This window comes from Oncorhynchus gorbuscha, linkage group LG24 (genome assembly GCF_021184085.1).
Source record: "Oncorhynchus gorbuscha isolate QuinsamMale2020 ecotype Even-year linkage group LG24, OgorEven_v1.0, whole genome shotgun sequence".
In the NCBI taxonomy this organism is placed as follows: Eukaryota; Metazoa; Chordata; class Actinopteri; order Salmoniformes; family Salmonidae; genus Oncorhynchus; species Oncorhynchus gorbuscha.
Window position 1 is genome coordinate 57,314,538 of NC_060196.1, and position 12,172 is coordinate 57,326,709.

Genomic DNA, 12,172 nt, shown 5'->3' on the forward strand with positions numbered 1-12,172 from the left:
CAGAGCACAGGGTAGGGCAGTGTGAGCAGAACCAGCGGTGTCGTTTGACTTAGCAAACGAGGATCGGATGTCGTCGACCTTCTTTTCAAAATGGTTGACGAAGTCATCTGCAGAGAGGGAGGAGGGGGGAGGGGGCGGAGGATTCAGGAGGGAGGAGAAGGTGGCAAAGAGCTTCCTAGGGTTAGAGGCAGATGCTTGGAATTTAGCGTGGTAGAAAGTGGCTTTAGCAGCAGAGACAGAGGAGGAAAATGTAGAGAGGAGGGAGTGAAAGGATGCCAGGTCCGCAGGGAGGCGAGTTTTCCTCCATTTCCGCTCGGCTGCCCGGAGCCCTGTTCTGTGAGCTCGCAATGAGTCATCGAGCCACGGAGCGGGAGGGGAGGACCGAGCCGGCCTGGAGGATAGGGGACATAGAGAGTCAAGGGATGCAGAGAGGGAGGAGAGGAGGGTTGAGGAGGCAGAATCAGGAGATAGGTGGGAGAAGGTTTGAGCGGAGGGAAGAGATGATAGGATGGAAGAGGAGAGAGTAGCGGGGGAGAGAGAGCGAAGGTTGGGACGGCGCGATACCATCCGAGTAGGGGCAGTGTGGGAGGTGTTGGATGAGAGCGAGAGGGAAAAGGATACAAGGCAGTGGTCGGAGACTTGGAGGGGAGTTGCAATGAGGTTAGTGGAAGAACAGCATCTAGTAAAGATGAGGTCGAGCGTATTGCCTGCCTTGTGAGTAGGGGGGAAGGTGAGAGGGTGAGGTCAAAAGAGGAGAGGAGTGGAAAGAAGGAGGCAGAGAGGAAAGAGTCAAAGGTAGACGTGGGGAGGTTAAAGTCGCCCAGAACTGTGAGAGGTGAGCCGTCCTCAGGAAAGGAGCTTATCAAGGCATCAAGCTCATTGATGAACTCTCCGAGGGAACCTGGAGGGCGATAAATGATAAGGATGTTAAGCTTGAAAGGGCTAGTAACTGTGACAGCATGGAATTCAAAGGAGGCGATAGACAGATGGGTAAGGGGAGAAAGAGAGAATGACCACTTGGGAGAGATGAGGATCCCGGTGCCACCACACCGCTGACCAGATGCTCTCGGGGTGTGCGAGAACACGTGGGCGGACGAAGAGAGAGCAGTAGGAGTAGCAGTGTTGTCTGTGGTGATCCATGTTTCCGTCAGTGCCAAGAAGTCGAGGGACTGGAGGGAGGCATAGGCTGAGATGAACTCTGCCTTGTTGACCGCAGATTGGCAGTTCCAGAGGCTACCGGAGACCTGGAACTCCACGTGGGTCGTGCGCGCTGGGACCACCAGAGTAGGGTGGCCGCGGCCACGCGGTGAGGAGCGTTTGTATGGTCTGTGCAGAGAGGAGAGAACAGGGATAAACAGACACATAGTTGACAGGCTACAGAAGAGGCTACGCTAATGCAAAGGAGATTGGAATGACAAGTGGACTACACGTCTCGAATGTTCAGAAAGTTAAGCTACGTAGCAAGAATCTTATTGACTAAAATGATTAAAATGATACAGTACTGCTGAAGTAGGCCAGCTGGCAGTGGGTGCGTTGTTGACACTACACTAATCAAGTCGTTCCGTTGAGTGTAATAGTTTCTGCAGTGTTGCTATTCGGGGGCTAGCAGGCTAGCTAGCAGTATTATATTAGGAAGCTGCCCCGGTGTAAACCTACACCAGGGGAATTGTGTTTCAACTTCACACTAAGCTCCGGGCTATGACAGGGGGATTTGATTGATATAGCTGGGCCACAGAACTACAATAAGTCGAGGGAGTAGGCTGCTATTTCAGGTGCAGACCAGGTCTGTCAGTCTATATCTGGGTTATGGTATTGCAGTGTAGTGGGGGGATGGGGAGGTTGAGGTGGTCCAGATTTCTCAATGAGAGACTAGGCTGGGTCTGAAATGGCACCCTATTCCCTATATAATGTACTACTTTTGACAAGGGGTCCCAATTCCCAATATAGTGGACTACTTTTGACAGGTGACCCTATATCGTCCACTACTTTTGACCAGTGACCCTATATCGTCCACTACTTTTGACCAGTGACCCTATATCGTCCACCACTTTTGACCAGTGACCCTATATCGTCCACTACTTTTGACCAGTGACCCTATATCGTCCACTACTTTTGACCAGTGACCCTATTCCATATTCCCTATATTTTTCCCTATTTTTTTCTTGTGTGGATGGTCAGGGGGCCGGAATATAATTATAATGTCTGGTTCATCCTTGGGAAAAATGTCCAAATGCAATTTGTGTGTGTGAGCAAGAAGGCCTACAAACCTGACTCAGTTACACCAGCTCTGACAGGAGGAATGGGCCAAAATTCACCCAACTTATTGTGGGAAGCTTGTGGAAGGCTACCCGAAACGTTTGACCCAAGCTAAACATTTTAAAGGTAATGCTACCAAATACTAATGGAGTGTATGTGAACTTCTGACCCACTGGGAATGTGATGAAAGAAATAAAAGCTGAAATAAATCATTCTCTCTACTATTTTTCTGACATTTCACATTCTTAAAATAAAGTGGTGATCCTAATTGACCTAAGACCGGGAATTTGTCTAGGATTCAATGTCAGGAAGTGTGAAAAACTGAATTTAAATGTATTTGGCTAAGGTATATGTTAACTTCCAATGTCAACTGTATGTGTGTGTGTATATTACACACACACACACACACACACACACACACACACACACACACACACACACACACACACACACACACACACACACACACACACACACACACACACACACACACACACACACACACACACACACACACACACTACCGTTCAAAAGTTTGGAGTCACTTAGAAATGCCCTTATTTTTGGAAAGAAAATACATTTTTTGTCCATTAATATAACATCAAATTTATCAGAAATACAGTGTAGACATTGTTAATGTTGTAAATGACTATTGTAGCTGGAAACGGCAGATTTTTTCATGGAATATCTACATAGGTGTAAAGAGGCCAATTATCAGCAACAGTCTGAAAAGGCCTCTGTTCCAATGGTACGTTGTGTTAGCTAATCCAAGTTTATCATTTTAAAAGCAAATTGATCATTAGAAAACCCTTTAGCAATCATGGTGGTGACAGCATCATGCTGTAGGGATGTTTTTCAGCGGCAGGGACAGGGAGACTAGTCAGGATCGAGGCAAAGATGAAGGTTCACCATTCCAGCAGGACAACGACCCGAAGCACACAGCCAAGACAACGCAGCAGTGGCTTCGGGACAAGTCTCTGAATGTCCTTGAGGGGACCCAATCGAAAATTTCTGGAGAGACCTGAAAATATCTGTGCAGCAACGCTCCCCATCCAACCTGACAGAGCTTGAGAGGATCTGCAGAGAAGAATGAGAGAAACTCCCCAAATACAGGTGTGCCAAGCTTGTAGCATCATACCCAAGAAGACTTGAGGCTGTAATCGCTGCCAAATGTGATTCAACAAAGTACTGAGTCAAAGGTCTGAATACTTATGTGATATTTCCTTTAAAAAAAATTGTTTTAATTAGCTAAATATTCTAACAACCTGTTTTTGCTTAGTCATTATGGAGTATTGTGTTTAGAATGATGAGGGAAAAACAACTCTTTAATCCCTTTTAGAATAAGGCCGTAACGTAACAAAATGTGGACAAAGTCGAGGTGTCTGAGTACTTTCCGAAGGCACTGTAGTGCACTACTTTTGACCAGATCCCTATTGTAGTGCACTACTTTTGACCAGATCCCTATTGAAGTGCACTACATAGGGAATAGGGTGCCATTTGGGTCGCAACAATGCTTCCAACACGCACTGTCCCCTGTCTCAGGCTGTCTGCAGAGCCCCATGTAGACACCCACCCAATGGAGATGTAGACCTGGTGTTTACGACCTGGTTTCAATCACTGGTCTAAAGGGGGGTTTGGTCTGGTTCATAAATAGGGTGATGTTCTCAGCTCCACCATGAGCCAAGAAGACCTCCTAATGCTGTGGCCCAATTATTCAACCTTGTGGAATCGACCGCCGACAGAACTGGGGCGCAGCAGCAACTCCTGGGCTACGTCTCTAATGGCAGCCTACTCCCTACCTTGCAGTACTTTTGATCAGGGTCCACGGGGCTCTAGTCAACACAAATAGTCCACTTCATAGGGAATAGGGTGCTGTTTTGGACGCAGACCTGGAGGGGCCTGAGGACCACGTCTCTATCTCAGATCCTTCGTTTTTGGCCCCTCCCTCCCATTAGTCCACTTCATAGGGAATAGGGTGCTGTTTTGGCCCCTCCCTCCCATTCCCCTGTCACATCCTCTATGCTGTTGGAGTGTGATAGTCCAATTTGAACATATGCCTCCATTGTCTCCATTATGGAGAACTATGAGGCCATTTAGTGCTGGGCGTATGGATCTGCTCTGGCTCCTGCCACACAATGGTACTGTGTGTGTGTGTGTGTGTGTGTGTGTGTGTGTGTGTGTGTGTGTGTGTGTGTGTGTGTGTGTGTGTGTGTGTGTGTGTGTGTGTGTGTGTGTGTGTGTGTGTGTGTGTGTGTGTGTGTGTGTGTGTGTGTGTGTGTGTGTGTGTGTGTGTGTGACTATACTTAATACTAAACTAACATTTAACCAACTGGGGACATTATGTTAGTCGGCATAAGGAAAAAGGCTATTTCCAGAGGGTTTTGTGTCAGGGTTAGTGTTGTGTGTGTTAGGGTTAGATTTAGGGTTATGGTTAGTGTTAGTCGTGTATGTGTGTGTGTCTACATGAGTTGTCTAGGATATGTGACTCGCTTCAGGAAACTAGGCGTATGTCGCAGGAGCAGCATTTCAACATATTTTTTTACATTTTAAATCAAAATGCTTTATTTGTTTTTAGCAGAAATGGCTTCTGGAACTTGTGAACTTTCATGTGACTTCAGGATACATCCTTTTTTTTCAACTTTCACCTTAAATGACAAATCTAACTGCCTGTAACTCAGGCCCTGAAGCAGGGATATGCATATTCTTGGAACCATTTGAAAGGAAACACTTTGAACTTTGTGTAAATGTGAAAGAAATGTAGGAGAATAAAACAGAATAGATCATCCAAAGAAGAAACCAACCGTTGTATTTTTTTTACCGTCATCTTTGAAATGCAAGAGAAAGGCCATAATGTATTATTCCAGCCCAGGTGAAATTTAGATTTTGTCCCCTTTTGTCCGCTCTGGCAGCAGTGTATGTGCAAAGTTTTAGACTGATCCAATAAACCAGTGCATTTCTGTTAAAAATGTTGTTTCAAGACTGCCCAAATGTGCCTAATATTCATGTTCAAAATGATGCACTCTCCTCAAAACAATGGCATGGTATTATTTCATTGCAATAGCTACTGTAAACTGGACAGTGCAGTTAGATTAAGAAGAATGTAAGCTTTCTGCCAATATCAGATATGTCTATGTCCTGGGAAATGTTCTTGTTACTTACAACCTCATGCTAATTGCATTAGCCTACGTTAGCTCAAGGGACACCGATCCTGAAGAAGGTTTTATTAACAAACTTGTGTTCCATCCATAAATAGAAATAACAATTGTTAAATTACGAACCTAGTTGGTTTAGTCATGGAGAAACACAGGAACCTTCCCACTAGCCATGATTGGCTAAGATAATGTATGGGCTGGGCATGCCGGGAGATGAGTTTAGATTGGTCTGCCATGTAGCATGCTTCTGTCTGTAACGTGAGCTGCTCAGTATGTGTTGACAGTCCTTTCTACCACGCCGTTGTTTTACGTTTGAAAGTTAGCCATTGAGAACTACAAAAGCATTGCTACTTTTCTCAATAATATCGATAACCCTGAATTTAGCGGGCGCTTTCGACAGATCAGTAGGAAAAAGGGATTGGCTACTTTTTGCACACGCCACGGTTAGTGTGGACCGGTGTGACTTGACATGAAGCTGGCCGAACCAGATTTAGCTACGAACAAAACTGAGTTAAATGGTTCCAGTCTTCCGTTACACCTCCCTCCATGTATACAGGTAAGAGTCTAGCTACATTTTCCAGATAAGTATCTAATTTTGTCAGAAAGTCATTGTATTGCAAATTCAAGCGTACTGTTAGTTAGCTAGCAAACGTTGGGTTGCTGGCTTGCTAGCTAACATTAAGTGTATAATCTGTGTAGTAATATTATTAGAATCAGAAAACCATTTGCATTGCATGTTATAGCCTAATATTAGCTAGTTAACATTGAACCTAGTTGGTTAGATTTAGCTACCTACAGATTGGTAGTAGGTTGAGTTGGGGTTATGCCAGTTTGTTGTTTAGCTAGCTAGCTACACGTCTAAACAAGAGACTCCACTTCGGACGGATTATTACATGACCCATCAAATTAGCCAGGTGTGTCTGGGGGTGATTACGGCCATTTATTGTATTTCATGAACATGTGTAGATGTCTAGGAAATAGTGTCCCATCCACTTAGCAAGATGTGGCTGAGGGCTGGTTATAGCATTTCTTTCACATCAACTTGGACAAGTGTGTCGGGTAATCGTAATCTAATAACAATTAAATATGTATAAAATATATTTATCTGGACACGTTCGTTTTTGATATTGCTACTATGCAAGTACTATCACTGTAGCGTTTACACCTTTTACATGACAAATAAACATTGATTTTATGTGATAGAGCATTTGTTTACCACATGGCCTCACATGTGAATCCTTTAAGAGATGGGTGGGACTAAAGCTTAAGAGGGTGTGAATAATGCAGAATGGGTGGAGCTAAAGCTTAAGAGGGTGTGAATAATGCTGAACAGGTGTAGACAAAGCAAAGCTCTCAATAGGTATGCCAAAATATTCAAGGGCCATTTTCTTAAAAGTTTATCAACTTTCAAAGCAGAATTACTTTCCCATTGTTCCTCAACTGCAGTGCATTTTTTGTCTCTACTTTTATCCAATGTAAAAAAACAAACAACATTTTGCTACCTAAGACCGAATCGAGGTGGTCAGTCATATATTATTATCATCGTTGGCCCAAACCAAGCCTTTCTTTAACAATTTAAGATGTTACATCACGTCGCTGACAAACAAAACATCTATGGAAATCAAAGTCTTATGAAGCAAACCAATACAACTTTACCTGACAAGGTAACACAAGTCCAGAAGGGTGGAACAGCGTTCTACAGTTGTCATGTATACACAGGGAGTCAGGAAGCAGGATCAAAAGGAGAGTTTAATTACAAAGATGCAAGGCAAATGGGGGGGAAAAAACTAGAGCCACGTACTGCACATGAAAGCAAACTAATACTGCCTGATGACTGAGGCTACTGGGGGCTAAATAAAGGGAAGGTAATCAAGGTGATGATGAAGTCCAGGTGTGAATAATAAATCGGGGACCAGGGGTGTGTAATGATGGGACCAGGTGTGTGTAATGATGGGACCAGGTGTGTGTAATGATGAGGACCAGGTGTGTGTAATGATGGGACCAGGTGTGAATAATAAATCGGGGACCATGTGTGTGTAATGATGGGACCAGGTGTGTGTAATGATGAGGACCAGGTGTGTGTAATGATGGGACCAGGTGTGTGTAATGATGGGACCAGGTGTGTGTAATGATGACGTCCAGGTGTGTGTAATGATGGGACCAGGTGTGTGTAATGATAAAGTACAGGTGTGTGTAATGATGGGACCAGGGGTGTGTAATGATGGGACCAGGTGTGTGTAATGATGACGTCCAGGTGTGTGTAATGATGGGACCAGGTGTGTGTAATGATAAAGTACAGGTGTGTGTAATGATGGGACCAGGTGTGTGTAATGATGACGTCCAGGTGTGTGTAATGATGGGACCAGGTGTGTGTAATGATAAAGTACAGGTGTGTGTAATGATGGGACCAGGTGTATAATGGTGGAGGAGGGGTGTGTAATGATGAGGACCAGGTGTGTGTAATGATGGGGACCAGGTGTGTGTAATGATGGGACCAGTTGTGTGTAATGATGGGACCAGGTGTGTGTAATGATGAAGTACAGGTGTGTGTAATGATGGGACCAGGTGTGTGTAATGATGGGACCAGGTGTGTGTAATGATGGGACCAGGTGTATAATGGTGGAGGAGGGGCGTGTAATGATGAGGACCAGGTGTGTGTAATGATGGGACCAGGTGTGTGTAATGATGGGACCAGGTGTGTGTAATGATGGGACCAGGTGTGTAATAATGCTTGCCAGGGCCGGTGATTAGTAGACCAGCAACGTTGAGCGCTGGAGAGAGGGGGTAGGCGTGACGGCAGGGTCAACACTATAGCCTGGTCCCAGTAGGCGTGACAGCAGGGTCAACACTATAGCCTGGTCCCAGTAGGCGTGACAGCAGGGTCAACACTGTAGCATGGTCCCAGTAGGCGTGACAGCAGGGTCAACACTGTATCCTGGTCCCACTAGGCGTGACAGCAGGGTCAACACTGTAGCCTGGTCCCAGTAGGCGTGACAGCAGGGTCAACACTGTAGCCTGGTCCCAGTAGGTGTGACGGCAGGGTCAACACTGTAGCCTGGTCCCAGTTGGCAGGACAGCACAAACAGATCCAAGACCAGGCTAACTATACCTTGTGTTGCGAGACAACATCATATTCATTTGATTCACGCATTGCCATACACCTTTCCCTATGAAAACAACATGACAGACAATGATTCCTCTCCATACAGTACATATCTAGTCATATCAGGGTAACAGAGATGAGAACATCCTAACAGTATCAATGGGTTCCAAGTAGTTAGCTGCCTGTTAGAGGGGCTCTCAGATCACCTCACAGTATCAATGGGTTCCAAGTAGTTAGCTGCCTGTTAGAGGGGCTCTCAGATCACCTCACAGTATCAATGGGTTCCAAGTAGTTAGCTGCCTGTTAGAGGGGCTCTCAGATCACCTCACAGTATCAATGGGTTCCAAGTAGTTAGCTGCCTGTTAGAGGGGCTCTCAGATCACCTCACAGTATCAAGGCACATATTCATACGCATCTAAGAGTAGGATCAGGATCCCATGTCCATGCGATCCTATTCATTACGGCAAAACTGATCCTAGATCAACACTCCTACTCTGAGACGCTTTGTGAATAATTTGATGGGATCTGGGCTGCAACTGTGATGACTGCCCCTCCTAATATTAACAACAACAGACTCCAGAACAGCCTGATGACTACACTACCAGGTCCTGAAGACTCTGTCTGGGTTCCTTACCGAGTCACCACGGTGCCTGCCCTACAGCCACTTTCTCTAAAACAGAGTAATTTCCCTGTAATTTCTCTATATGCATTCCAGCCAGTGAGTTCTCTATGACAAACTGCAGAGAAACCTACCTAGCAGCATCTCCCTCATAGCACCTCCATAGCACTTGCTGTAACACTATCTGTCTGTGAAGAAAATCATGGCAGGCAAGGTTATTTATAGCAATGTGTCCATGGGGTGTTAAAAGAGTGTGCCCCAGAAATACAAGTATGTTGCTTTGTGGTTGAATGCTTTAAATAAGATAAAAATGAGAACACACTCATCCCCTCAAAAATGAAAACTCACTAAACTGACATTCACACTCTCCCCCTCAACCCTCCCGTCTCTCTCTCTCCCCTCAACCCTCCCGTCTCTCTCTCTCCACTCATCCCTATCTCCCTCCACTCACTCTCCCCTCATCCTTCTCTCCCTCCCTATCCCTAATCCGTCTCCCTCCCTTCACACGCTCCCCTCATCTCTCCCCCCACTCCCTCCCTACACACTCCCCTCATTCCTCTCTCCCTCCCTCCACACTCCTTCATCCCTCTATCCCTCTATAGCCAACTATCCCACCATGAGAGACAGGCCCTCTACCTAACCAACTATCCCACCATGAGAGACAGGCCCTCTATCTAGCCAACTATTCCATCATGAGAGACAGGCCCTCTACCTAACCAACTATTCCACCATGAGAGACCGGTCAGGCCCTCTACCTAACCAACTATTCCACCATGAGAGACAGGCCCTCTACCTAACCGACTATTCCACCGTGAGAGACCGGTCAGGCCCTCTACCTAACCGACTATTCCACCGTGAGAGACCGGTCAGGCCCTCTACCTAACCGACTATTCCACCGTGAGAGACCGGTCAGGCCCTCTACCTAACCAACTATCCCATCGTGAGAGACCGGTCAGGCCCTCTACCTAACCAACTATCCCATCGTGAGAGACCAGTCAGCACCTCTACCTAACCAACTATCCCATCGTGAGAGACCGGTCAGCACCTCCACCTAACCAACTATCCCATCGTGAGAGACCGGTCAGCACCTCTACCTAACCAACTATCCCATCGTGAGAGACCGGTCAGCACCTCTACCTAACCAACTATCCCATCGTGAGAGACCGGTCAGGCCCTCTACCTAACCAACTATCCCATCGTGAGAGACCGGTCAGCACCTCTACCTAACCAACTATCCCATCGTGAGAGACCGGTCAGCACCTCTACCTAACCAACTATCCCATCGTGAGAGACCGGTCAGCACCTCTACCTAACCAACTATCCCATCGTGAGAGACCGGTCAGCACCTCTACCTAACCAACTATCCCATCGTGAGAGACCGGTCAGCACCTCTACCTAACCAACTATCCCATCGTGAGAGACCGGTCAGGCCCTCTACCTAACCAACTATCCCATCGTGAGAGACCGGTCAGCACCTCTACCTAACCAACTATCCCATCGTGAGAGACCGGTCAGCACCTCTACCTAACCAACTATCCCATCGTGAGAGACCGGTCAGGCCCTCTACCTAACCAACTATCCCATCGTGAGAGACCGGTCAGCACCTCTACCTAACCAACTATCCCATCGTGAGAGACCGGTCAGCACCTCTACCTAACCAACTATCCCATCGTGAGAGACCGGTCAGCACCTCTACCTAACCAACTATCCCATCGTGAGAGACCGGTCAGCACCTCTACCTAACCAACTATCCCATCATGAGAGACCGGTCAGGCCCTCTATCTAACCAACTATCCCATCGTGAGAGACCGGTCAGGCCCTCTATCTAACCAACTATCCCATCGTGAGAGACCGGTCAGCACCTCTACCTAACCAACTATCCCATCATGAGAGACCGGTCAGGCCCTCTATCTAACCAACTATCCCATCGTGAGAGACCGGTCAGCACCTCTACCTAACCAACTATCCCATCGTGAGAGACCGGTCAGGCCCTCTACCTAACCAACTATCCCATCGTGAGAGACCGGTCAGGCCCTCTACCTAACCAACTATCCCATCGTGAGAGACCGGTCAGGCCCTCTACCTAACCAACTATCCCATCGTGAGAGACCGGTCAGCACCTCTACCTAACCAACTATCCCATCGTGAGAGACCGGTCAGCACCTCTACCTAACCAACTATCCCATCGTGAGAGACCGGTCAGCACCTCTACCTAACCAACTATCCCATCGTGAGAGACCGGTCAGGCCCTCTACCTAACCAACTATCCCATCGTGAGAGACCGGTCAGCACCTCTACCTAACCAACTATCCCATCGTGAGAGACCGGTCAGCACCTCTACCTAACCAACTATCCCATCGTGAGAGACCGGTCAGGCCCTCTACCTAACCAACTATCCCATCGTGAGAGACCGGTCAGCACCTCTACCTAACCAACTATCCCATCGTGAGAGACCGGTCAGCACCTCTACCTAACCAACTATCCCATCGTGAGAGACCGGTCAGCACCTCTACCTAACCAACTATCCCATCGTGAGAGACCGGTCAGCACCTCTACCTAACCAACTATCCCATCGTGAGAGACAGTGATGGAGTATGAAATAAAGAGTCATTTAACGGTGGATGGTGAGGTCATGATGGAAGAGTCATTTAAAGCTCGATGAAGAGGTCATGATGGAAGAGTCATTTAAAGCTCGATGAAGAGGTCATGATGGAAGAGTCATTTAAAGCTCGATGAAGAGGTCATGATGGAAGAGTCATTTAAAGCTGGATGTAAGAGGTCATGATGGAAGAGTCATTTAAAGCTGGATGTAAGAGGTCATGATGGAAGAGTCATTTAAAGCTGGATGTAAGAGGTCATGATGGAAGAGTCATTTAAAGCTGGATGTAAGAGGTCATGATGGAAGAGTCATTTAAAGCTGGATGTAAGAGGTCATGATGGAAGAGTCATTTAAAGCTGGATGTAAGAGGTCATGATGGAAGAGTCATTTAAAGCTGGATGTAAGAGGTCATGGATAGACAGTTTTTTGGACAGGAATCTCCT